We start from the raw sequence: 24,812 nt of genomic DNA, 5'->3' as shown, positions 1-24,812 counted from the left end.
TAACATCTTCAGGGGCTTGCTGATGCTGGATTCAGTGTCTGCTCTGAGGAGGAGCTGTTGCCTCTCACCAGAGGGTAGGTTTTCCGAGGGCCATCATTACAACGTAAAAGGGTCCTGGCATGCTTTGGCCTGCTCTAAAACCCATTATTCACCTCTGAGTTTAGACATAACTGATAAGTCCTTAATTTGTTTGGGAACAGATAGTAACAAGAATTAATTCTGCACTGATTATTAACTCATGAAATTTTGCTGATAGTAGTGGGGCTGCCTGATACATAACACTGCAAAAGTTAATCCATTTAATCTGAGTGACTGCCTAGTATAGTTTCTGTAATGTGTCAAGGGAAGAAAAACAAACGAACGAACAAACTTTACTGGATTGCTGAATACTACTTTATTCTGTGTCTACAACCCAGACAGAGCAGTATTTGCTTTGGGTGATAAGAAAACATTTAATGGTGTCTGTCTGCTGTCTGAACTCTCATAGAAGTTTGCACTGAATTGAAGATGGTTAAGTCTTCAATGGAACTGAGCGACACAACCTAGCCTAATTCTTGAAAGTAAAGTTTAAAGTTTGTATCTTGAGACCTAGTTGTGTAAAACAATTTAATTATAACCTAACTTTAGGAGAGAGTGTTTTCCTTGTGACAAGATAACACAAACAAAGTATACAAGTGATTTGTCATTTATCTTGGTCTCTGTATTTTGGTGCACTTAGAGAAAAAACGTTGGTCCTTTCACCTTGCTTCAAGAAATAGTCCATCCATCTCTCCTGCAGTTACTGTTTTCTCATGACAAATCTAATCTAATTTATATTTAAGGCTTCTGAAATTTAGATTTTAAATAGAATAGATAACCCATACTGACTTCCTACAGATTGCTTTCTTCTCTTCCTGCTTTCTTGTTAGAGAAAAGGATCTACAATGGGTTCACGTTCCAAGGAATATTATTTGAAAAAAAAAAACCCAAACCCAAAAACTTGAGAATAGGCAAATCTAGGTGAAAGAAGGAAAGGAAAATCCTCAGGGACCCATGTGGTTCTCGACCAGAGCATAACTGTGAGAAGATCTGAGTCTTCACAGTTCACTACCCAGAAAACTGATATTGCCCTTGGAAAAACCATGCTTCCTTTGAAGGCCTAAGTGAAATATCTACATTCAGTCGTATGCTTTCTGTGCCAACTACCAGGATTGCAAATTATGCTATACAGCCTCTTGGCAATTAGCTTTGCTACTTCATTTGTAGTTCACATGTAGGAGGGAGCTATTTTGTCACACAACATATTGATATATGTTCACAGTGAGCAACTAGCAACGGTACCTGTAATCAGCAATGACTAGAAATCTCGGGTATCTCTTGATGATGGTACTCCATAAGAAAAAGATTGACAACCTGAATAAACAGAATAATAGATGTGTGAGTAGCAGCATTACGTTTGCTCTACATCCTTATTAGGTCATTTTCCATCATCATATATTTTACTCAGAATATGGATTTGAATATGCCACTGTCAGCTCACATTAATATTCTAAATGTCCTTCTCTGATTACCAAATGGGTACTTATTGACATAATAATTTGGAATATGAAATATTAAGAGAAAAGTATGTCAATATGCAGTTACGCATGGACATAGGTGTTTGCATGATTAAGTCCATAACTATAAGTTATCTTGTGTCTGAACCTGTATTATTTTATGCAATTGTGCTAAACTGGAATGATAGGATCAGCCCCTTACTTTGATATCTAGTTTTAGTGCATAATAATAGAGGTGAACAATTCTATAATGCTTCTGCTAAGCTGTCAGTGAGTAATCATTTTTTCGGAGTCTGAGTCCATTGGTTATTTCATTTAGGAAATGGCTGTGTCTGCTCTTTAATCTACCGCTTGCTGGTGTATTACTGTTAAGACTATGGGAATGAACACCATGGCTCTTTGAGGCATGGCCTGTAACCTTCTGTTATATAATCTGGAATCACACTTGCTTTTTCATGGTTGCATGGCATTGGTGGCTCACAGACATTCTGTGACTGATTAATAGAGCCAGCTGCTTTTCCTTCTTTACTGTTTCCAACCGAGAAGCTCCTGGATTATAGAAGAAATTCTCTTTATTAGTCCCTGCATGCATGACCTTTACTTTCTGCAGTTAACTTTCATCCGTATTTCTATTCCTCCATTCCTTAATGTCATGGAATCCTTACAGGATAAGAATATGATCTTCCCCATGCTCACAGTGCTGCCAGCTTTGCATCAGCAAGCAAAATTCCCTTGCATTTTTCTTCCCAAGGTTATTAATGAAAATATTAAAAAGGTGTTGACTAATGCTGGACTTGGAGCTGCATCTTCTTTTACAGATTTTTTAAATTTACATTTAAGTCTGTCTTTACCTAATCTGCAGTTCTTTTACAATTCTGTTCTTTCTCATTACCATAATGTCCTGTAGAATACCATCTGGCACCAATATCTTGCACCTTAACAAAATCCACATTGATAGGATCCACCTAGTGCAAGAAATGATTTATCTCATTTTTAATATATGATTAGTTTGGTATACTTTGCCTCTGAGAAGCAGTCCTAGAGAAGGATTGCAGTTTCTAGAGTCCTTCTCTAGTGGTTGGAACAATGATAGTGTCTTTCATTAGCTATTCTTCCTTAGAGTAATTCCCTTGATCTGCTACATTGGAATTTGGGATGTTTCCTGACATGAAAAATAATCAGTCTGCATATTTTTCCCCAGGTCCTATGAAAAACTTTTTCATCCTCAGCTTCACAGTGCATATGCCTTCTCCTAGATGACTCCATACTTGCTTGCCTCTGGAACTGTTCTGGTAACAGGTTTGTTAGTCCTTACCAAGCAATCCCCAAACAAAAAAAGCTTCCTCTTGTCTTAAAGCTCTATTTTGAATTATTTTACCTCTCTTTTGACTATTCTGTCTTTTCTCTGTCTTCTCTTCTCATCTTTACTTATACTTGGGCACTGTCTCATAGCTATCTCCATCATCTTTTCTCTTATGGGACTAGTGGATCCTCTCATCTCCTGTGATCCTATCTGCTCTTTTGGATGTTTCTCCTCATTGCTGCCCAGTGTAGCATACCTGTTCCTAAGCTAGATAGTTAATCCTGCTGCCATGTTCTCATGATAGTTCCCCTCTTTTTTAAATTGATCTGCCATTCAGCTATGGTTGTTCAGTAAATGCAGGTTTCAGTTGTTATGCAGCCTTTTCTCTTCCATTTATCTTGACATTCCTGTATGAACCTTGTTCTGTTTTTTAGGTCCATGCCCAATCTCCATTTTTTCTCTTCCATGAGCTCTACCAGGAAAACTTCACACTCAACTAATTTCTATCAGTCACTTGCTAAGAGGTAGTGTGTCTTCCACAGCTTTTTGCATCTCCATCTTCACTTTTTAGGTCCTTTCCCCTGTTGCCTCAATAGCGGTCTTTGTCCTTTTACTTTGCCATTAAGGAAAACAGTGGATCATCTAAATTTGCCTAACATAAGGTCAATGTTTTCTGTCATGTGCTGATCACTCTGGCCACTGATCTCTATATTACAGTCAATATTTTATGTCTGGGAGTTTGCAATCTATATAATGCAAAAAAATGAACAAAAGATTGAATTAAACAAAAAAAATTTAGTATTTTTTCAAAAAACTTGCTTGGCTTTTTTTAGCTGAGTTTTAGTTGGTGATAGCATGAGGGTAACTCATGAAAGGATTTGTGAGAAAATATTTGCTGTTCCTTCTCAGCGGTAGGGCAATCTGCCCTCAATCAAAAACATCCATATACCCATATGTGTCTTGTATTTACTAGCAGATGTATCCTAGCAAATACTAGGTGTTAAATTTTTTTCCATATCTGTCAGATGCAATTTCATACAGTACATCTGGAGATGAATGTAGTAAAAATAAATCATTAGAGACAAGGTGAAGTGTGTACTCTGATTCTATAATGCATTTCATTGCACAATTCCTTTAGTGCATGGAGCTGTAATCCAACAGATCTAACAAAAGAAAAAGACAAAACACTCTGCTCTCTCTAAGAGTTTCTTTAGTACGTTTTCCTATGGAAAATTCCTCTTGGTGACTGAATCTGACAACTGTATTTCTTCAGTAAAGGATTTAAGTATAAAAACAGGAGTCAGAGGTAGCGAAACATGATCCCTCCCTTTGGGCTGATAATTAGGATATTTCATAAAATAGCTTTTAATTCCTTCAGATTCTCCAAAGCTTCATATGGATTTGTAATACTTTGATTTAAAGGTGCTGAATATTGAACTGAAACCAAATCTGAATGGTTTAGAATTTGAAAGAAATTCTAATCTTGTTCTAGTCTTCTTCTAATCTTTAACCTTTTTTTACAGCAGGCTGAAAAGAATCCTGTTCCCTCAAAACATCTTCCAAATCTGGTTTGTTGCTCTTAGTGAAAGAAGAGAATCATTTTCTTTTTAGCCTGGATGGGAAAATTGGTCACTGTTACATCTATGCCCTGTCAAGGTCGATGTTTGTTACCTAAAGCAGGGCCAGAGATGACTTATAAGAAAAGCGAAGCACGATGAATTTCACAAGCATTAATTACAGTCTATAAAACTACTATACTTAGATCCTGTGGTTTAATATTTCTGTCCTGAGCAGCATATGGATGATATTCTGGACCTGATCTTTACTGTCATTCAAGCAAAGCCAAAACTGCAAGAGAAATATACTTAAGAGCTCACTATATCTTATTCGCACTGAAAACCTAGCTTTAATAATAATTGGAAGCATGGTAATTATACAAACTAATCTAAGAATTCCTAGTTTTTGCACCCTGAAAACTACAAGGCTTTGCTTTGTTTAGGTTGTCATGAGGATTATTGTTTGAATGGATTTGTGACTTTTTTTGGTAATAAATATGTTTAATTATTCTCAAGCTCTTTTGGTGTCTGGTAGTTGAATAGTGTTTTCTGGAAAAAAAAAAATCAGTGCAGCTACATTGTTGGATAGTGATTATGAAGATAAATGCCAAACTCTTTGATTATTTCCTAAGTTTTCTGCTGTATAATACATAACCCCAGAGGGATTTCAACGTTTTTATAACAAAAGTCTAAGTTTCAAATACTTTATGAGCTCAATTCTTTTCCTATGCACTTTGAAGATGTAATACAATCAAGACACTTTGGGATGAATTTTAAGAGTTATGCATGAAAAATAATCACATACATTTTGATCATAAATGACAAGCTTTTTTTGTGTATTTCCTATGGATAGCTTTGAAAGTTTACCCCTTTAGAAGTTCATAAGCTGAAGTAAAGAAGTGCCTTAAGGGTCAGACAGGAGTTCAGAAACCTTTTTGAATAGTTTCTATAACATGTTCATTTTAAATTGCTGTAACCCTGATCCAAAGCCTGCCGAAGTTAATGCAGTTGTTTCCCTTCGATTCAGTAAATCTGGAATCATATTCTTAGGTCATGAGGCACAAGGATCCCTTTGATTTCTAAGGCATATGTTTGGAAAATTTGGACCCTTCTTCTGAGAAATAATTAAGATAGCTGGAATGAAATGCCTTAGCATCACATAAGTTGGGCATCTAAATAATATATTAGCGGAAATGTTGTAGTTGGAATATTACATGAACCTCTTATATATCAAGACTTCCTATAAATGTCCATATGAGATAACACAAAATTTTGTAAAATGTTGTTTGATATTGACAGTTCTGACTATCAAAAGAAAAAGAAAAAAATCAGGAAGTATTAAGGGCGATCCTGACATTGATGCAGTATTTTAAGATGAGAAGTCATAAAGGAAGTACGAGATGGAGTTACTTCCAAGGCTCAGACTCCGACCCTTTATATTTTTAATGATTTTTCCATAGAGAGAATAGGGAATATTGAAGGTGACTGACATTTTCTCAAATTTCTGCTGTTCTAAGAGTGTAGAAATATCATGAAGCACCCTAAACTCTGTGTTTTTCACCTAAGACATTTGGATTTTATCTGCTTTTTATTACAATGTAGTATTTAGTTTTTCTAAATCTGTAGGTGATGTTACATGTGGAGAGTTCAACTCACACTGATGAACTGAAGCTAACACACAGCAATACAGAAATAACAGCAATTTCTCTATCATTTGTATAGGCAAACTTTGTTACTAGAGATGATGAAACTGTTCAAATTATGCAGATTTAAGAGTTAGCAGAAACCATAGAAAGACGTTCAGCTAACTAAAAGTATTGATGCTTGCAAATGACATCAAAGCTTAAAGGAGGGTAGACTAGTTGAAAGCAAGTAGAATAATTCATTGTGTAGAATTTCTTTTACAAATTTAGCTAGAGCAGCCTGGATTACTGATTGCAAATACTTTCCCCTGCAAATTTATCTCTTCCTACTGTGAATTGCTCATGAACTGATTTTCATTTGATTAATCATAAATGTTAAGGGAATGGGAGGAGAAGAGCCTCCACACCGCTTAACTTTAGGCAACTAACTTAAGTGTCTTAGACAGCAGGCTAATCTTCTTATATACTCAGTGGAAAAAGATAGGCTCTTCCAGGAGATTTTAAGAGAGTTGTTAGATTCCTGCTCTGATCTGCAATGAGTGCTTTCGTTTTTCCTTACAAATTATACAAACATTCTCAGTTGTTTCTGCCACTTGAAACGCATACTTTTCCCTAGTGCTCTGAATCTGTACATTGCTCTTAAAGAAATTCAAAATTGCTTGGCTCTGTTTGGACACACAGGGCCAAAAATTTTGCTTTAACATAGGACAAATGATTCATGTTAAATCCAGCAAAACTGTTTTGTTACTGGCTGCTAACCTGATAGGGAATAAGTAGAAATGGTAGAAGGGTATAGCTGGAGCAGAACCCCTCCTCCTGAACCTCTGCCAGTTCCCACATGTCAGCATAAGCGTGCTGAAATTTCAAACCAAAGATTTGATAGCAGTGTGGATAAGTAGTCAGCCTCAGTAACAATGTGATAGCACCAATGGTAAACTCTATTAGGTTGCTGGACACCTTATGAGCAAATATGTTATTAATATACATGTTAACAGTATTAGTATTAATAGTAATGTTATTACTATAAGTATTATCAATTTTACCAAAAAAGGGCCAAAGGGCCTGCAAGTGTGCAAGAGAACAGAATTAAAATTCAAAACAGTCTTGAAAAATTGCAGTGACAGTCAGAAAAAAATGAGACTTGCTAGGAAAAAGTAAAAGAGTGCTTTTAAACAGGAATAATCTGCTGCATAATTAAAGAATAGGGAAGAACCAAGTGTGTAGTAATTCTTCAGAAAAGGATTGGAGTTATAGCAGATGACAAGCTGAACATAGGTCAGCAATGTCATGCTGTGCCAAAGAAAATAAATGTCTTACTAGGACGTACGAACACTAGCGTAGCCTGCAAGACACACACATATCCTGAAAACAAGAATGATTTTCATACCTACCAGTGTGAAATAGGCATTGCAGTTCATGTCAATGTCTTCCTGATTTTTTGAACTTCTGCTTAGGCTCTAAAGAAGGTCAAAGTGAAGACTAATAATATCAGTATCTCCCCTCCCTCTCTCCCTCCTTCCCTTTCCATTTTGCTCTCTTTCTCTCTTCTTCTCGCCTCCCTAGTGCACATGCAATTTAGGTGCATTTCCAAGTCTCAGGCAGTCAAGCACTCCTGACATGATGCCCAATGGTCCTGGAATCCTGTTTTCTTTTACACTCGTGACCTTTCAGCCTCTTCGGGGGAAACAATAGCAACATCTCTGAGGAATATGACTTTTGGACCTCACAAAGGACTGCAGATTCCTTTCAAGAAAATGAGTCCTCTAGCTCCTGATTAACAGATGTATTACATGTCAGGAACCGTGTGCTTTGATTTTACTCCCTTTTATGAGAAATTGGGAGAGAAATATCTTTACATTTTTAGAGCTGAGTCTCTTAAGCCTAAGTACTGTGTTCCATTTGGGATGTGGATTTAGTTCTGAACAACTCATCTGAAACAGATATTTCTCTCTGCTCCCAGAGGGATTTATTGGCAAAACTAGCCATCTATTAACATTATCTTGGGACTCTGCACAGTGAGAATAGATGCTATAAATCTTAGTTGTATAAAAGCCCAGAAGCTATAAGGTTTTACTGGACAGCAAATAGAAAATTCCAATAAGTTCAGACCTGTTTATTTTACTTAGAGTGAAAGAACATTCTGAGTGAAGCTTGACTGGAAACATTTTTGGAGACAGCCATTCTGCCCATCTCACACTAATCAATTATACACCACACTTTGTACTTGTACACTTTCTCTCAAATATATGTAATCAGTTTGGATGGGTTATGCAAACTAACAGGAGCTTGTATTACTAATGATTATGTCAATGAATTTGGTCTTGGATGCGATAAATAATAATAAAAGAAATGAACAAATGTATCTATAGTAATACACTCCATTAGTAGCAATTTAAATTTAAATTTACATTACTCACTGAGATTCAAGTTTTGCAACTATCAGATTAAATTGAGATTAGATAGAGCCCAATTAACTCTTGTTACCTTTGCTAGTTTTTCCTGACTGGTCACACTAAAATTATTACAGAAATCACAGATTTACTTAAGCAGAGTTAACATTTTTATTGCGAAAAGCACAGAAGTTGTTTACAATTTCAGAGATTGGCAGTAAGATTGTGTATGATGTCCAGAAACAGCAGATTTGAGGCCCCCAACCACTCTTTGATTTGTGCCTTTTAAAATTTATTTTTACTATACATATTAATTTTTTATTCACACTGATCTTGCATAATTTTTTCTGGCTAACCTCATTGTCAACAAGTACATTTTCACAGTTACAATCATATCACTGTAGTTATTTTATTATTGTAGTTTAATTTCCAGCCAAAACCAGTTCTAACAAATAAACCAAACTGTTTTTATTCTAATTTTTAACCAATAAAAAAATGATTAAAAACTTTCTGGATATAAGGCTGGTTTCTATATATTGTTATACCTATAATGTAATTTACTTATCCAAGAAAACTTCACAGTCTGACTATTGCCTGTCTGCATTTCTGCACAGCTGCAATATCATAATAGTGTAAAAAAGTCACCCTCACATCCAGAGGAAAAAAAAAAGTCATTATTAGCTAATTACTTAAACAAAAAATTTTACTCCACTGGGAAGTTAAAAAAATTAATTAAAAAAATATTTATTCAAATTTAAACCAGGAAAAAGACAAAAACTGCTCTGTACCTACTCTTACTAAATTTAAACTACCAACTAGAAAGGAGTGTCTTTCACAACTTTATTTTTTGTTTATAGTGATATATTATCCTGTAAGGTATTGGTTATTTCTGCACAGTAAATAACCAAAACTTAGAGGAAAACTTATTTCATTTAAACATAGCAGTAAAAAATAAAATAAAAATCTTCCTAGGATCAGAGTTTTCTAGCTCTTGAAAAATGCTTACCCAGAAACTAGTGGAAAACACAATACATGCATATTTAATTAAAAATCTAGATGCAGAATAACTTATTGGTCACGTAAGATATATCTTACAGGCTAACATGCTGTTATACATCATACCTCTCTCTTTCTTGAACGTTTGCCTTTTATTCAGAGGCTAGGAAACCAGCTAGGAGTGTATGAGGTAACTTGCGATGTCAATACTAGATAAGAAAATAAACTTTGGAACCTACTTTCTGAAAGGCTGCAGGGTCAATGCATCTCAGTTGGGCCCCATATAAACTTACTTTGATCTGGAGATGATCATATTCATCATATTCATAGTCCTGAATGTACAAAATCCAGCTGAGCTCCAGTATCATGACTCCCTTTTGTTTGGGGAAATGATATGTATTTCTAAATAAAATTAAAGCATCAGGATTCTGCATTAACTAACTGCTTTGCAACAAAACCCTTTTTCTTTCAAAGGTTTAATTTAAGTTCTTGATACTTGTAACAGCACATTGAAATAGGAAGAAACAAACAAATGCTTTTACTTGATAATGGTTGCTGGTCAGTGATATGGAGAGGAACAGAACCTGAGTTCTTCAAAAGTTCTTTAGGTCGTTTCCAGCAAAGTTCTAGGGCAGAGGTCTCTGCAAGGTCAGCATGCTACTTTTGATCTCAACTCCACATTATTTTCCATTGACAACAAAGTGACTGGTACTACTAGATGAAGAATGGGGATTTGAAGAGCTGCTTTTAAGGCAGTCATCTGCTTATTGCAATAGGGTTGTTATAGCTATTCATGAACTGCAAGACAGAGCCAGGATGAACCATCCTTTGGAGTGTCATGGTAAGTACTGTGGTTAGCATTCCCATGGACAGGGCCCTGAAGAACATCTTAATGTCTATGGGTCTTGGCTAGGGTGAGAATATCGAGCAGGCTGTTGGAGAAGTCAATACATTAAATTCTACAAGGAAGTTAAACAACTAACGTAGGGGATCAAATGTGAATAACACATGCACTGTGATAAATTTAGTAGCAGTAAGATGGCTAGTTAGGAAACCTCTTGGAAAATGAAGGCCACAAGAAGGCTACTCAGGACAGTAATATCTACAACAGAGCAGTCCAGTTTCAAGCAGGACCAGTTCCTTGCCACTAAGTATACAAACATTATAATCATACAGATACACAGGCAGCAGAATACAGGGAATAGGAAAGGAAGAATTTTACCATCAGCTTGGCAACAAGGAAGATTTTCTGTGATTCAAGACAAAAATGAATGGCTTCAAAAAAGAAGTAAAAGCAATTGCAAGCAGACTGTGGGACTGCTGTGAGGACTTCTGCATGTATGAAATAAATTTGACCTAGCATCAACCCCTTAGCAACTGAACAAGAGAGAGAATAGGATTTGTTCATCCTTAGAGGAATCAGATGAGGAGCAGGAGATTGCAGCTTTGGGAAATCAGCAGAAAAAGCTAAACATTTGCAAAACTGCTGAGAACAAGGGAGATACTGCCATTAATATAATTCACAAGCATCACATATACTGACTGTCAGGGCATTCCAGGCAAGAAAGAGACTTTTGGCAGTATTATCATGTGCCTACCTGATCTGCCAAAGACATTACCTGAGGAGGAAGAAGAGGTTTTAGAATGACATAAAGTACAGTGGATCAGATATTCAGCCTGAGAATTTGAACAAAAAATACTGAGAATATGAAATGAAACTACATTGCAGCTTCATAGGCTTCAATAAAGTATTTGATCATATATGGCAAGGAATACTATGGGTTGTGACGAAGACACTCAACATTAGCAAAAGAATAGTGACAACCCTTGAAGTCCTTTATTACAGTGCGGGGAGTAAAGTCCTTGAAGGCAACACACTGAGTAAGTAGTTCCATATAACAGTTGGTGTAAGAAAGTAATGTCTCCTATTGCCACATCTCTTCAATTGTTTCCTTGAACATGTTATGTCAAAGGACTCTGAAAACTTTGAAGGAGTGCTATCAGTTAGAGGTAGGAATACAAGTAACCTATTCTTTGAAGATGATGTAGATTTGATAGGAGGAAAGGAACCAGGATGTGCAAATACAATGACAAAGCTTGCAGCACTGCAATGATGTATGGAATGGAGATTGGGACAAAAAAAAGAGCAAGGTAATGACAATGAGAAGTACTGACACTGAACAAGAAATATACATCAAAAGCAAGAAACTTGAATCAGTGGACTTATTCAAGTATCTCAGTACTACTATCATGAAAGATAGGAAATCTGAAACAGAAATTCGAAGTGGAATTGCCCTCACGCTATCTGTGCTCACAGATCTAAATAGAGCCTGGAAAGACAAGAACAACCTTAGTAGATCCAAGAGAAAAAAGAAAACTTCTTAGAATTACTGTGTTCTCAAGAGCATGAACAGTGTGAAACTGGTGAAACTCAAACAGCAGCAAGCAGAACGAAGAATTCAAGCCTTTGAATTCAAAGTCTCTGCAGAATTCTGTGGATACCATATACAGTGCATAGAGCTAACAGCTCTATTACAGAGAAGCAGGATCTGCAGTAATTGGATCCCACGAGCCTCTACTAGCAGCAGCACAAAGAGAGAAGTTGAAATGTTTTGGCAATGTGACTAAAGCAAAAGACCTAGCAAACACAATTCTGCCGTGAAAAAATGAAGGGAAAAAGAGGAGCAGCTGTTTGTGGACAACCTAGTGCAAAACATCACCAGAAGCTGGACAGGAAAATCTCTGGCAGAACTTCTTCAAGCAGTTAATACCACCTGAAGTGGAGGGAGATTATAGTCAGCACCTCACTATGACCCAGCCAGACAGAGGAAAGGAAAGGGATCATTGCAGCACAAATACCTGTTTTAAAACAGAATTTCCAGGAAGCCATGTCTAAGTTGCTACATTTTATAAATAGTTAAGATACATCTCTTGTTTGTCCTCACTCTCTTTCCTTTATTTGTATAGGAAAATTGTATTATATGTACTGTATAGGAAATTGTATAGGAAATTTGTGTAGGAAATTTTCTGCAGTAGTCATATCCAGACCTGCCCTCCCTTTCCTAGGTGAAAGGAAAAGACATGTTTGTTCAATATAAGTGGCTAACCTTCACATTTTGTTTCCTTCCTTTCTGCTGAGTAAGATAAGAGATTGTATTTGCAACTTCTAATTTTATTTCACATTGATTTTAATTTTTGCTGCAGAACCATCTTCTGTGAAGCATCCAAGTGCAGGTTGTATCTCGGCTTGTTAGAGACTGACCCATATTTAGTTCAGGTTTTCTTCTTTACTTATTTTTGCCTTTTCTTCTGTAGTTGTACACCTAGCAAGAGTCTAACATGGTTGTATTCATTCTCTCTATGCTCTTTTGTATCAGGAGAACTGATATAGTCATCTTTTAGTGAGGTCAGTGAAAAACATGTGTCGTAGACAGAATCCAGGAAACACTGAAAATGTGAACATCCATAACTCAGGCCGTTAGACAGAAATGCATCTTTTTGATATTTCTGAGCTCTTCCGACTCAGCAAAATTGTCCTGAGGCTACTTCTGAAGCTAGGTGTCAGCTGGATTCAATATACTGTCATGAAAACTCTGGGACAGCAATAGCATTGCTTATATGGTTTCTCTTCCTAACTTGCTGGCTATATTCAGGATGAATTGGACCCTCTAATAATCCCAATATACTTACATGAAAAAAAAAGTATTTTAATTAGCACACCAGCACGAGGAATATCTATTTGAAATTCATGCTGAACCTTTCTACCTGCTGTGCTTCATTTCAAATTTGAATGCTCTTTCATCTTTGTACTATGCTGCATTGATTTGCACAGAAGTCTTGGGGGAATGCATCCAACTCCCCTTCTAATTTTACTTTATAATCATTAGTCTCTGTAAGGGTCTATCTGACATGTGAACTAAGAAAATATATTATAGATTTCTTTTTCTTGATTCGCTGGTGAATGACTAATGATTACTAATGAACAAAGAGGAAATGAAGGTTAACTAATCCACAACGAAAGGTTATGGTGAGTCACCTAAATGTGGAATGTCATTAAGCAGAAAGAATGAAAGAAAGAGGAGTAATTTACTTAATTTAGGCCTTACTCATAGCTTTCGATCTGCAAAAAATAAAGTGAAAATAAGATATGCCATGGACATTGTGTTATTTAGATGCTCTAATAAAGAACAGATTTGTATTTTTTCCGCAAAAGTGGTGTATATGATGTATGTGGGATTTTGTTAAAACTTAAGATTCTGATTCAAGTTAGGTTCTGACCTTGCAGTCTTAAATTCCAATGGTCCTTCAGCCTCAACAGAAAGTCAGCAGGACTATTTGTGTCAGTAAATATTACTCTGCTTATAAGTATGAACCATCTTGTGGTATTTGTGCTTGGGTTGGATGGGGAGATAAAATTCTAATTACTGAGGAATTTGCACAGTGTGTTTCCCTCCCTATTCCCCTGGTTCAGGAGAAAAAAAAAAAAGAACAGGTGTCGCCTCCCCCCCCCCCAAAAAAAAAAAAAAAAAGTTAAAGGGGTCAGAAGTCTAGAGTTGGTTAGTGGACAAGGAAAGTAAGATCAATGACAGGTTTTACTACTGACGGAAGCCAGAAAGGAAAGGTTGGGTCAAAGATGGGACCGCAGAAGAGCTGAGAGAGAGAAGAGAAAGAGCATCGCTGATAGCAAAATGTGAAACTTAGTTCACAGAGAAAGCACAGCTGTGGAAAAACAGAACCAACATGTTTCCCCCCTTACTATATAGCTGAAAAACATCTAGATCCTTTTCAAAACATTTTAATTTTATGTATACACTGAGTGAAAACTCCCTGGTGGAACAAATACGTAGAGTCTGCTTCCAAAACAATGGAACCGGTGCACAACTAGTGAAGTGCAAAATGACTATCTCAGTTTCCACAGCTTTGTTTTCATCTGCCTGTGTGTGGTACTCCTGTAGTGGTTTCTTGTTGCCTTCGCACAGCTTCTCTGAACTCTGTAAGTAATGTCTACAGCCTTTCCCCATATGCTGTTTATCTCACCTTTTCTTTTAATTCTCCTAATGCAGATGCAGAAGCACCAAAATAATCATTCATAAATAAAGTGTTCTAAGCAAATGATGCAGGAATTATTTTAATAAAAATGTCCTTTTAGATATACTGAAGCGGGCATACTATATTTTGTTTTGGTTTAATGTGCTACCAGTGGTTTATTAAACCACCACAGGTAAGAGAAATATTTTCAGTGTCAACAAGCACTGAGAATTTTTACAGTAGATCAACAAAAAGTTTTTCATCACTTTGTGCTGAAATTTTAAGGCAATGGGGGAATTCAAAATGTTCAGTGACTTGCAAGCTCCAATTCTACCTGCATACTTTGCTATTGTAGCATTATTTAGATAGCGTATGAAGTAAAGCATCTAAAACTCTGGCTGTGTAACAATCTGTGTAAGCTTTTTCCTTCTCTATGGCATTTCTTCATTTGCCCCAATGTTGTTTTTTGTTCTTCCATTTAAATATGATTTCTATTATTTTTAAGAGAGGGTAAAGAAGATCTAAGGTTAGCTGGAAGTAGCCATGACGTAGACTTCTTCGCAATATGTATTTTCTCAAAGCCTATGATTGTCCCTCAGCTTCTTCTGAATTTGAACAGTCTTTAAAAATAATGTTTCCAAACCCCCTTTTTATAAATATCCCGTTGGTTTAATGGACTTCTGCTGACTGACATCAGCTGAAGAGCTGACAAAGGTTTCTGGCTGTGAACAACATTTTCTGAGTATAACCAATTCTGTATTCTCTTCCTAAGTCTGACAGACAGACACACAGAGTAAGCTCACATAATTGCAAGTGATGAAGTTATTGCAGATTAGTTGGATACTGATCTGAACTAAGAGACGATTCAGAGTCCTCTAACTATCTCCACTTATGTTACAAAAGAAAAAATTAGCTCATCCTGATGATTATACTAATATATTCTACTAGGCTTTACCAATGAGAGTGCATGCGGTCAGCTGCTGTGGGCAAGAATGACTGCCTGTGTTGCAAAAACATGACAACTTACAAAACTGTGATTGCGTTCAGAGACAAGAAAAACTGGGTCCTTTCTGTACTGATGATACATTCATGCTGAAGTCTAATACTGAAAGTTTAAACATTATGCTTTTTGAATAATTTATAATTTGTTTCTCAGGCAGAAATACACATGTAATATGCTTACTCATTGTGGATATATAACATGAAGTGGTAAGGATCAATTTAGCTTGCAGAGTATATGTGAGTTGTGGATTTCTCTTTCTTCTCTAATCTATGTTTCATAGATAATGAAAACCTCCTGAATAAAAAAAAAAAAAAAAAATCACATTTCTAATGGGGAACTGCTTTTTTGTATATGTTTGAAGAAGTACTTGTTGAAAACTCTCCAGAAGTATTCTGAAGCTGAAACAATTAAAATTTTGCATATGCTCTGACAGAGAAAGAGAGGGAGAGATTGCTTTCTGGTCATACCTCTGTCTTCCAGAGCATTCAGTGCTGATGGCATAGCGCCCTCGGCGCTTACCCACACAGTACGGTCCCTATGGCCCTCTGTAAGGGTGAGTGTTTCAGTGACCCTGACTGCACTGAGGGGGTGGGCACATTTGGGAAGGGGTCATGCTGATATACGAGCAATCCACAAATGGGCATGTTCTTGTGGTCCTAGAGAGTGAGGGCGTGCATGCAGTCACTAGTGAACTCCAATCTTGAGAAGAAATGGGATTTATACTTATGCGTTGCACTAGTTCTGATGGTGTTATATGCGGGTGTTGTTAACAAGTGTCTTCTGCGTGTGCGTGTGCGTGTGTGTGCGCACACGTGTGCATGTGGGATACACACTCTGCCTCGCTGCTGGCTGAACCTGCAAATGGGGAAGTAGCAGTGGTGTCCATCAGCTTGGGATGGAGAGACCCCCGGTCTCCGGGGTGCGGGCTGGGTTCCAGTGGCCGGGCAGGAGGGAACCCTGGGTCCAGCAGTGCACTGGAGGCGACAGCCTCTTACAACATCTTTGAACACTTACATATTTTTCCCCTGTGCTTACCAATATTTCAGCACAGCAAAGGCTAGACACTGATAACTGACCCAAGTTAATATTATTTTCCCCATTTAAGGTCAAAATAATCACTGATGAAAATAATTGTGATTTTTTTCTTTCCAGATATTTAATTGGTGAAATTATTGGAGAGGATTTAGGTGATAGTCTGCTGGGCATTTTAGTCCCAGGCCATCACTGCATTTATTGCATGCAAAAGATGCTCATGCTGCTTCTGCCTGTTCCATATTGTTCAAAACAGATCTCATCATTTCCTCAGCTTTCTATTCCCTCTAGTGTGCCTGGAGTTCTGAATAGTAATTTACCACAGAGTTCTCTAACAGTGAATACTTGACTGCTGCTGTTAATTAAATCTGTGTGGGTAACTATTCACTCACAAGAGACAATCATTGCAGCAAGATATTGTCAGGCCTGAGGCTTTGCACTAATAGAATCTGCACATATCCCAGAGGTGATATGTTCCATATCCGGAGAGGAAGCAGTGAGCCAAATCTTCTAACATATCCAGCCAGTGATTCAGTGAATGGATGCCAGGGGAACAAGCTTCAAAAGATGACATTCTTAAGACAGACAGATGGGCAGAACAAGAGCAAAACAATATGGATATTTTATCATTCTTGATATAAAGTAATCTCATAACATGTGATTTAGTCCATGTTTCTTTTAACTTTAATTTGGGACACATGACTGACATAGAGTGCTTTAAGTTGTTAAAATTAATCATTTAGGGGGATGTCATACACAGTGAATGGTACTGTTATATTAGAAGCATTGGTGAGTTGAAGAGATATGATAAAAATGGTTTGTAGCACAATACTGAAGAATTACATAAAGAAGCTTTAAAGAAACTACTGACAATTTACCATCAGTTAGTTTCTATGGTGACCCATAAAAGTTTCCCTTGTCAGATAATGATAGATTTTGTCATATTCAAGGTATTTTCTAACATGTTATGTGCATCACAAGCAAAATGAAAAAATTTAAAGGTTACCGTTGTCTTCATTAGACCTATCACATTAATGAAGGAATGATCGCCTCCTGCGGACAGTTGCTGCCTTAGTAAATCTGCAACCACTCCACAGTGACATCAGTTGCTACAGTACAGACACATGCAACAGGATCCAATCTATTGCTATGAGGGAGTTCCTTTTGTTGTCAAATAGCATTAATTGATTTACATGACTGGTTTAGGTATTATGCAAAACATAAGCTTCTTTCTTTTTTTAACCTTCTTAATAAAAGTTATATAATATGCTTATTAATTTCTAGCCTACAAAGTGAATGATTAAAAATGATCTTTCTTAATTCATATGTAATTATCTTTATATATGCATTTGGGGATTTGTAATAACAAATGAAACATGAATGATAATGGCTGAAAGAAAATACTTAGTTAGTAGATAATGGAAATGGTTGTCTCAGACTTTGGAAGATGTAGTTAGGATGAATTATGGTATGGCTAGTATAGACAATGGTAGTACACCTAATGCTTTATCTATTCAGAGAATGATTTTTACTATTTATACAAACATTGTTAATAATTTATTTTACTTGGTTAATAGATTATTCAGAACATGACGTGAACAGGTTTGTTCTATGTACCTTAAAAAAATAATACCTATATATTCAAATAATATGCATGTATTATATAAAATATACCTAAAGCAGAGGGCAACTGGATTAGTAGACATTATTACAAAATCTGCAGACAAGAATTTTCCTGGGAACAGCCAACAGCCTGGATTTGTAGTACCAAACATCAATCTTTAAAACCTCGGGTGTCTAATCTAAACTGGTCACCACATTAGTAATCAGTGGAGAGAAGAGGCATCTCTAGAAGGAGATTTGTCACACCTATCACAGACATTTATTTTAGGATAGTATTTATGGCTCTTCCTGCACCTGTCCATCACTGCAGTGGTCAGCAGAGCCACGTGAACAGCATCCTATTCATGATAAAAAAGTGCAGGTGACTGGCAGGACCCCTCTTCTGAGGTCTTGACAACCTCAGAATTTGCTTCTACTCAGGGACTGGAAGAGCTTTGGACAGATCAAGGTTTTGGTCACTGGAGGGAGCTGGTGATGACTCACTGAGGTGCTTTTATGTCAGTGGGTACGACTTGAAGCACCTCTGTGGCAAATAGAAACTGTCAAGGGAAAGTTGCTGTTGATATGAAGCAGATAAAACAATGAAGAAAAGGGTAGCTTTGATGATTTAATAATTTAGGTTTAGTATCAGGATCTTTTAAAATTGTTGCAGGTGCTGGGATGGAGACTGTGTGGCTTTATAAGTGTTGATAAAGAGTAGAGCTCAGCACTTTCTCCCATATCTATTGCTAAAACGTGCACATTTCAGAAGCACATTGTGAAGAAACTCTGGCAGAGAGAGACTCTGCAGGAGCCTTGGTCATATTCGTTGTTTCTCTTTCGTATGGCTTGTATGGATTCTGCTTGTCTAGCACACCAAAGCCCACAAGTATAGTAGTAATGATATTAAAAGCCACTTGAAAAAAAAAAGAATATATATTTAATGATCACTCTATGATACATGTGCCAAAGAGAGCATTTCCTTTTGAGTTGTCATTAGACATTAATGTCTTTCTGTGACATAAAATTCATACTAAAAGCACTGTATATGCACATATTGTATGTAGTTCGATCTAGATACAAAAAGAGAAATCTAACAATTTAAAAACTTCCAGAAGAAAGCAAAAACTGAAATGGAGGGCTTTTTTTTTCTCTAACTAATAATTAGTAACTGTAAAATGGGGCCATACTTACTTACTTCCACCATTATATATAATGCTCTTGGCTCTGTCTCATCAAGAAAATTTGCAGTTGGTTGAGATGAAAATCATATGGAATAAAGTATTTGTTTTCCAATTATTCTTTTAAGAAGTGCTCTCTGTACAGTTTTATTTGGTAATATAGACATGCAGAACTACTTACAGTAGAATACACTAGAGGGGGGGGAAAAAAAAAACACCCTCAAGCTCTACAGTCTTTGTGAATGCCACTGAATGGAATGTAAGGAAAGACTGATAACATGCTGAAGAAACGCTAAGTTCCCACCTGAAAGTGATAAATGACAACTGGAAATTACTCTGAAAATTTTGTTTGCCCAGTGCAAATCTTATACGTAAATTGACAAAATTAGTCTTTGAGGTTTGATGAGTCACATTACTATTCTCAAAAATGCTTCTGAGCTCCTGTCATCTGCAAAGCCTTCAGAGGTCAAGAGTATTTCCAAGCTTGTTGAATTCTGGCTTCCATCTCCCAGAAACAGAACCAAATCCCTGTATTTGTTTCAGATTTCATAACTGTGAGCTAGTTCTTAAAGGACATTCTTTTTGAGTACACTGTATTTCAGCTTGGAACTTCTTAGCTAAAACAAAACTTTTTCCCCCCAGGATACAGAAGACAAAACTAAGATATCTCCCCCTCCCTCTTTTTTAGATGAATAACTGCATACCTTGCTTTCTTGTTTTGGCATCTCTATCTACTGTTATAGAAAGTTTCTCAGCTTTCCTTTTTGAATCAGATTCGTTTCTTCACAGCATGTTAGCACTCTGTTGGACTGTTACAGCAGGCACAAGAGAAAATACATGCCTTAGTGAAATTGTTAATAAATGCTTTGTGAAATAGCTATGCTTTCTGGAAAGTGGGTAGTAAGTAACAGGAGGTATAGCTTGATGACAGCAATTTTAAAAATAGCTCACATGGGCAAAAGTCAATTGTAAAAATTTGCATTAAAGTTCATGAAGATATTTCTTTAAGCCATATATTTGATCCCAAAGAGAAATTGGTCATTTTTTAGGTGTTATCAACTGATTCCAGTATAACAATCTCTGTTTCGTATGTATGTTATGATGTATATACAATAAATAAGCTTAGTTTATATTTGTCATTAACAAGCAACAGGTTTTTGTTAATCTGTTAACTTTTTCTATCACTCTAATTTACAAAGCAGAGTGATAAACTGAGCAATGAGTGAAGGAAGAAAAAGAGGGAGAGAATCAATTTGCATTTTAACGGAGAGGCTGAGCCAGCAAATTCTATACTTCTACTGTATAATAGCATGTAATTTTTTGCTGGCATTGGTTCTTGTTATTTCACCTTAGAAACTTGTAAATTCCATGCTTTTAAAGAAATTCAAGCACTAATGATAGAGAACGATTAAGAATCAAAGTCCAGTAATTCAGTAAGAATGTGAAAAGGTAAATAAATCTGCCAAGTTGTCTGCTCCATCAACAGTGTCAACCACCATATCCAGAGCTCAGTTTCATCATTCCTTAGCAATGCGAACTACATATTTACTAAAAATGGAAGAGATTCTTACAGACACTGCAGTGAAGCCCAGCATCTCTGATTTGTCTGAAAAGCATAACTTTGAGTGTTAAGTTTCATTTTGATTATTGCTTAGAACCTAGTTATTTTATTGAATTTTGTTTTAGGGAGAATTATTTAATTATGTTCTACCCTTGAAGCATTTACTCAGCTAAACCTTACATGAGTGCTTCAGGATCAGTAGCACATTAAGGAGATTACAGGATGTCTGAATCATAGGAATTACAGTGCTGGATCATAAACAACCTCCTTTTGGTCCAGTATCCTCTGTCTATCCATCTGTATCAAATGCTTCAGTGAAAGGTGCAAAGAAACTAAAAGTAAGTGGACATGGAATAACATGCCGTCTGAGTAGTTTTGTACAGGCTATGCTGTACTCAGAAACTCAAAGGTTTTTTTCCTCTCCAAGATATCTGGATGTTCCTCTAATATTTCAGTACAGTCACCTTGTATAATAACATTTTCTTTTAAAAAAGACACTATTAAACTTAATTTGTTTCAATGCCATTACTAGCAGCAAGGAAAAGCTTTTATATTGCCTTCAAGAACCTTTTACTTTCCTATGTCATATCTGTTTTGGACAGGTAAGTGGTTAGATAGATCCATAGAATTAAGTCTTGTCTAATGCATGAAAAGATTATTACTCAAAAAATAACATTGAAATATTTCCTACACAATTCTAGGCATTGTCTTTGGTATCAAATAATGAGATAAAAAACATCTACTATGCTTTCCGCTGGCTTTGATCTGAGAACAAGAAAGATTATGGAATTTGAATGAGACAAGAGAAAACTCAATAATACTCTAGACACACATTTCTGGTGCAGGTTCACGCCAAACTTGAAGTGAGGGTCTGAGGTGCCTCATTTAGGATAGCGTTCATCAAAGCTACTGTTACAGTTGCTGGAGAAGAGGGTATCTTTAAAGAGTGAGCCAGATCTTAAATGATCTGAGCTGCTCTCTAGAATTGTCTCATTTTTTTCCCCTATTATCTAGGTTGAAACAGGGCAACAACAGTCCTGATCAGCTGGGGGAGTGAATGAGGGCCAAAATGGAAGCTGCCTCATAACAGCTTTTGCAGCAGTTTGGTAAAGTCTTCTACATGCAGTGGTTCAAAAATCCACAGGACATGTCAAATTTTCAGTTTCATATCTGTCTGTCTGTCTGCCTGTCTGTCTATTTAACTAAAATGCTGGTTATAAGCTAATAACAAAATAAAGAAAAGTGGGGAAGGAGGTGGCATCAATATCTGTTCTTACACTGTGCAATTATTCCTTACTTATGAGCTGTCTGGCAATTTATTCAACACATAGACTCGGTAAGGCAATATAGTAACATAAAAGTACAATGTAGTAGATAGAACCATAGCACATGGTCTTTGGTGCTCATTATATGCATTTTATTATAGAAGAACACTTCATAAGAGTGTGCAGAGCACAGAAAGGAAACAGGAAAGAAGAGAAATTCCAAGAGATTCAAATCAGAATGGAAGTGAAGCCGTGTTTCGCCTGTAGTAATGACATACTGAAAAGGGAAAGTTTCTGGGTGAGTTTGAAAGCAAAAACCAGACACTATCAAAATAAAAGGAGACTTACTGAAATGGGAAAAAGGGACTATATAGGTGGTGGGACATAGAAATGAGCAGTGGTGTACAGCAAACAGGCATTGTGACTGCTGGACGCAGTGACTAGCTCTCAGCTTGATCTCTTTCTGCTTGTCTTTTTAAGGCACTAGCAAAATAAAACATTCAGGAAAGCTGAGACAAGCCCTAATATACCGCCAAAAAATCTCCACTATTAAAGAACATTATCTGGGAGGCAAGGAGAATCACTTAAAATTAAGAAATGCCTGAATTCAGATTGTCAGTATAATCTAAACTGTGTCTCAATGTGCCTGTGTCTTATGATAGTTCTTAACTGCACAGTGACATATGCCCTGATGTAGCCAACATAAATTAGACACTTACTGAAATACCTAAAATTCAAGTGTAGTTACTCAACACTCTGCTGATAGCCTGTCAGGAGATAGGTACCTTTCAAATTTGTTTCTGCCACTGCAGGATCTGAATAGTCCCTGGGGTGGCCCCTTTTACCCCACTGACCTCAGAAAAAATGGAAAGCGGAGGCACCTCAATTAAGTACCTACAGCCTGATGGGATGAATAATGGCAGGAACAGGCCTGATTCGGTTCGGAGATGCATCTGTCAGAATGAATGTTGCATACTTAATGAACAACAAATCAATATTGGATGCTCTCTTTGCTGGTAAGTGAGCGAGCGTATGCCATCTTTGCTGAACATATCTAATTTTGCTATCCATATAGAATAATTAATTTCCTTATTAATATTTCTGTGGTGCTCTTCACTGTAGTATCTGAGTTATTCATAAACAATGTCCAAGACTGTGTCTGAGGTGCCTGTCTCAGGGACTTAGCAAGACTCCTCAGTGAAACCTATTTTGAGCATGTGCACACAACCCAACCTTACAGCTGGGTAGTTGCAGAGTTCACCCCAAAGAGCAGAGCTCTAGCCCATCCTATGCCTGAGGAGTTGGGAGCTGAGAACGCCTGTGTCTCAGCTCACTGCATAGGCTACGCTGAAGGAGATAATATATGGGAGCACCCTGGCAAGGCTCTGAGGAGGACAAGACTGCCAGACTGACGTGCCAAGAAGGAGAGACATGAGAAGGAGCACAAACCAGAAAATGAGCATACTTAGGCCCAGGGACATGTATTTTCTGAATCTCTAATGGCTCTAGGAAGGCATTTTGGCTCCTGCCTTTGCTGAGATAAATCCCTCCCAGGGCCTGTGTAAGTGTAGGCACGTAGGGAGCCAATTCTTGAAACGTCCTGTGACTGTGGTTATCCCAGGCACCCAAGCAAGTTAGGCACAGTTGTCCTTAATTGCTCCTAAATTCTGCCTACTAGGCACTCTTCTGCTGCATGAGAGGTTAAAGTTACAAGTTCTCACTACCTGTTGTTACCTCATATTACCTGCTTTTAACCTAAAGAGTAAGAGCATTCACATGTGAAGCTATCCTGGGGTACCTGATGTGTTGTGACTAGCTATCCCATGCTAAGTTATTCATGTGTCTCTGACCTTCCATTCCTGGGAAGAACGAGGCAGCAGTCTTATAGGCAATTTTTTTTTTTTTTTCCAAAATGTTCTTGTGCTTGGAAGCTGCATTTATTTAGACAGGGACCCTCTGGGGAAAGGAATGTAGACAGTTCTGCCTCCTTCCCATTAAAAAACTTTCTTGTTCCAGTATTTTCACCCACCTACCCCCTTTTTGTCCCATTTACCAGCTCCTTGTAAGAAACATCTCCCTGTACTGGTTCCTAGTTCCAGTCTTTCATCTGCTTGGTCTCTACTCCCCATCCAGTGTCACATCTGAGCTCATCTTTCCCACCTGACCAGCTCTCCTGTTCCCTCCAGCACCCACTGGTTCTGAAACTTCCCCATATCAAAGTCCATGAATATCTTTGTGTTAGTTCTTCCTTTCAGTGCTTTCCCTTTGCGCCCTCCTTTTGCCTGCAAAAGGATGGTATGATGGGAATTGCTGGAAAAGCTTTATGAAGAATGGTGCTACAAGGTCCATCTACGATAATGATGGGTAATGCCATCACTGGAAACCATGTCCTAATTATCAGAAATATTAAAATGAAAAATTTTATCCGGTGAACATATAAATTGTATAACATTCATACTTCTCTGGTGTACAGGGCTAAGATGCTCCAAGTGGACTATAATATTTATCTGGTATGATCAGGGTTGCAGAAAGAATATATAGTATATGTCGCAGAAAGAATATATAGTATATGTGACATAAAGAACACCAAGGGAAATTGCCTTCAGGGTTCAGTAAGTGGGATTATCACCTTAATCCTTTTGAGATAGATAAACTGAGTTCAATGTCATTAACTATGTTGTGTAGCTCTTTTGGGAAAAAAATAAAACCTGTAAGAT

This window comes from Apteryx mantelli, chromosome 1 (assembly GCF_036417845.1).
Source record: "Apteryx mantelli isolate bAptMan1 chromosome 1, bAptMan1.hap1, whole genome shotgun sequence".
Lineage (NCBI taxonomy): Eukaryota > Metazoa > Chordata > Aves > Apterygiformes > Apterygidae > Apteryx > Apteryx mantelli.
This window is presented reverse-complemented; position numbering follows the sequence as displayed.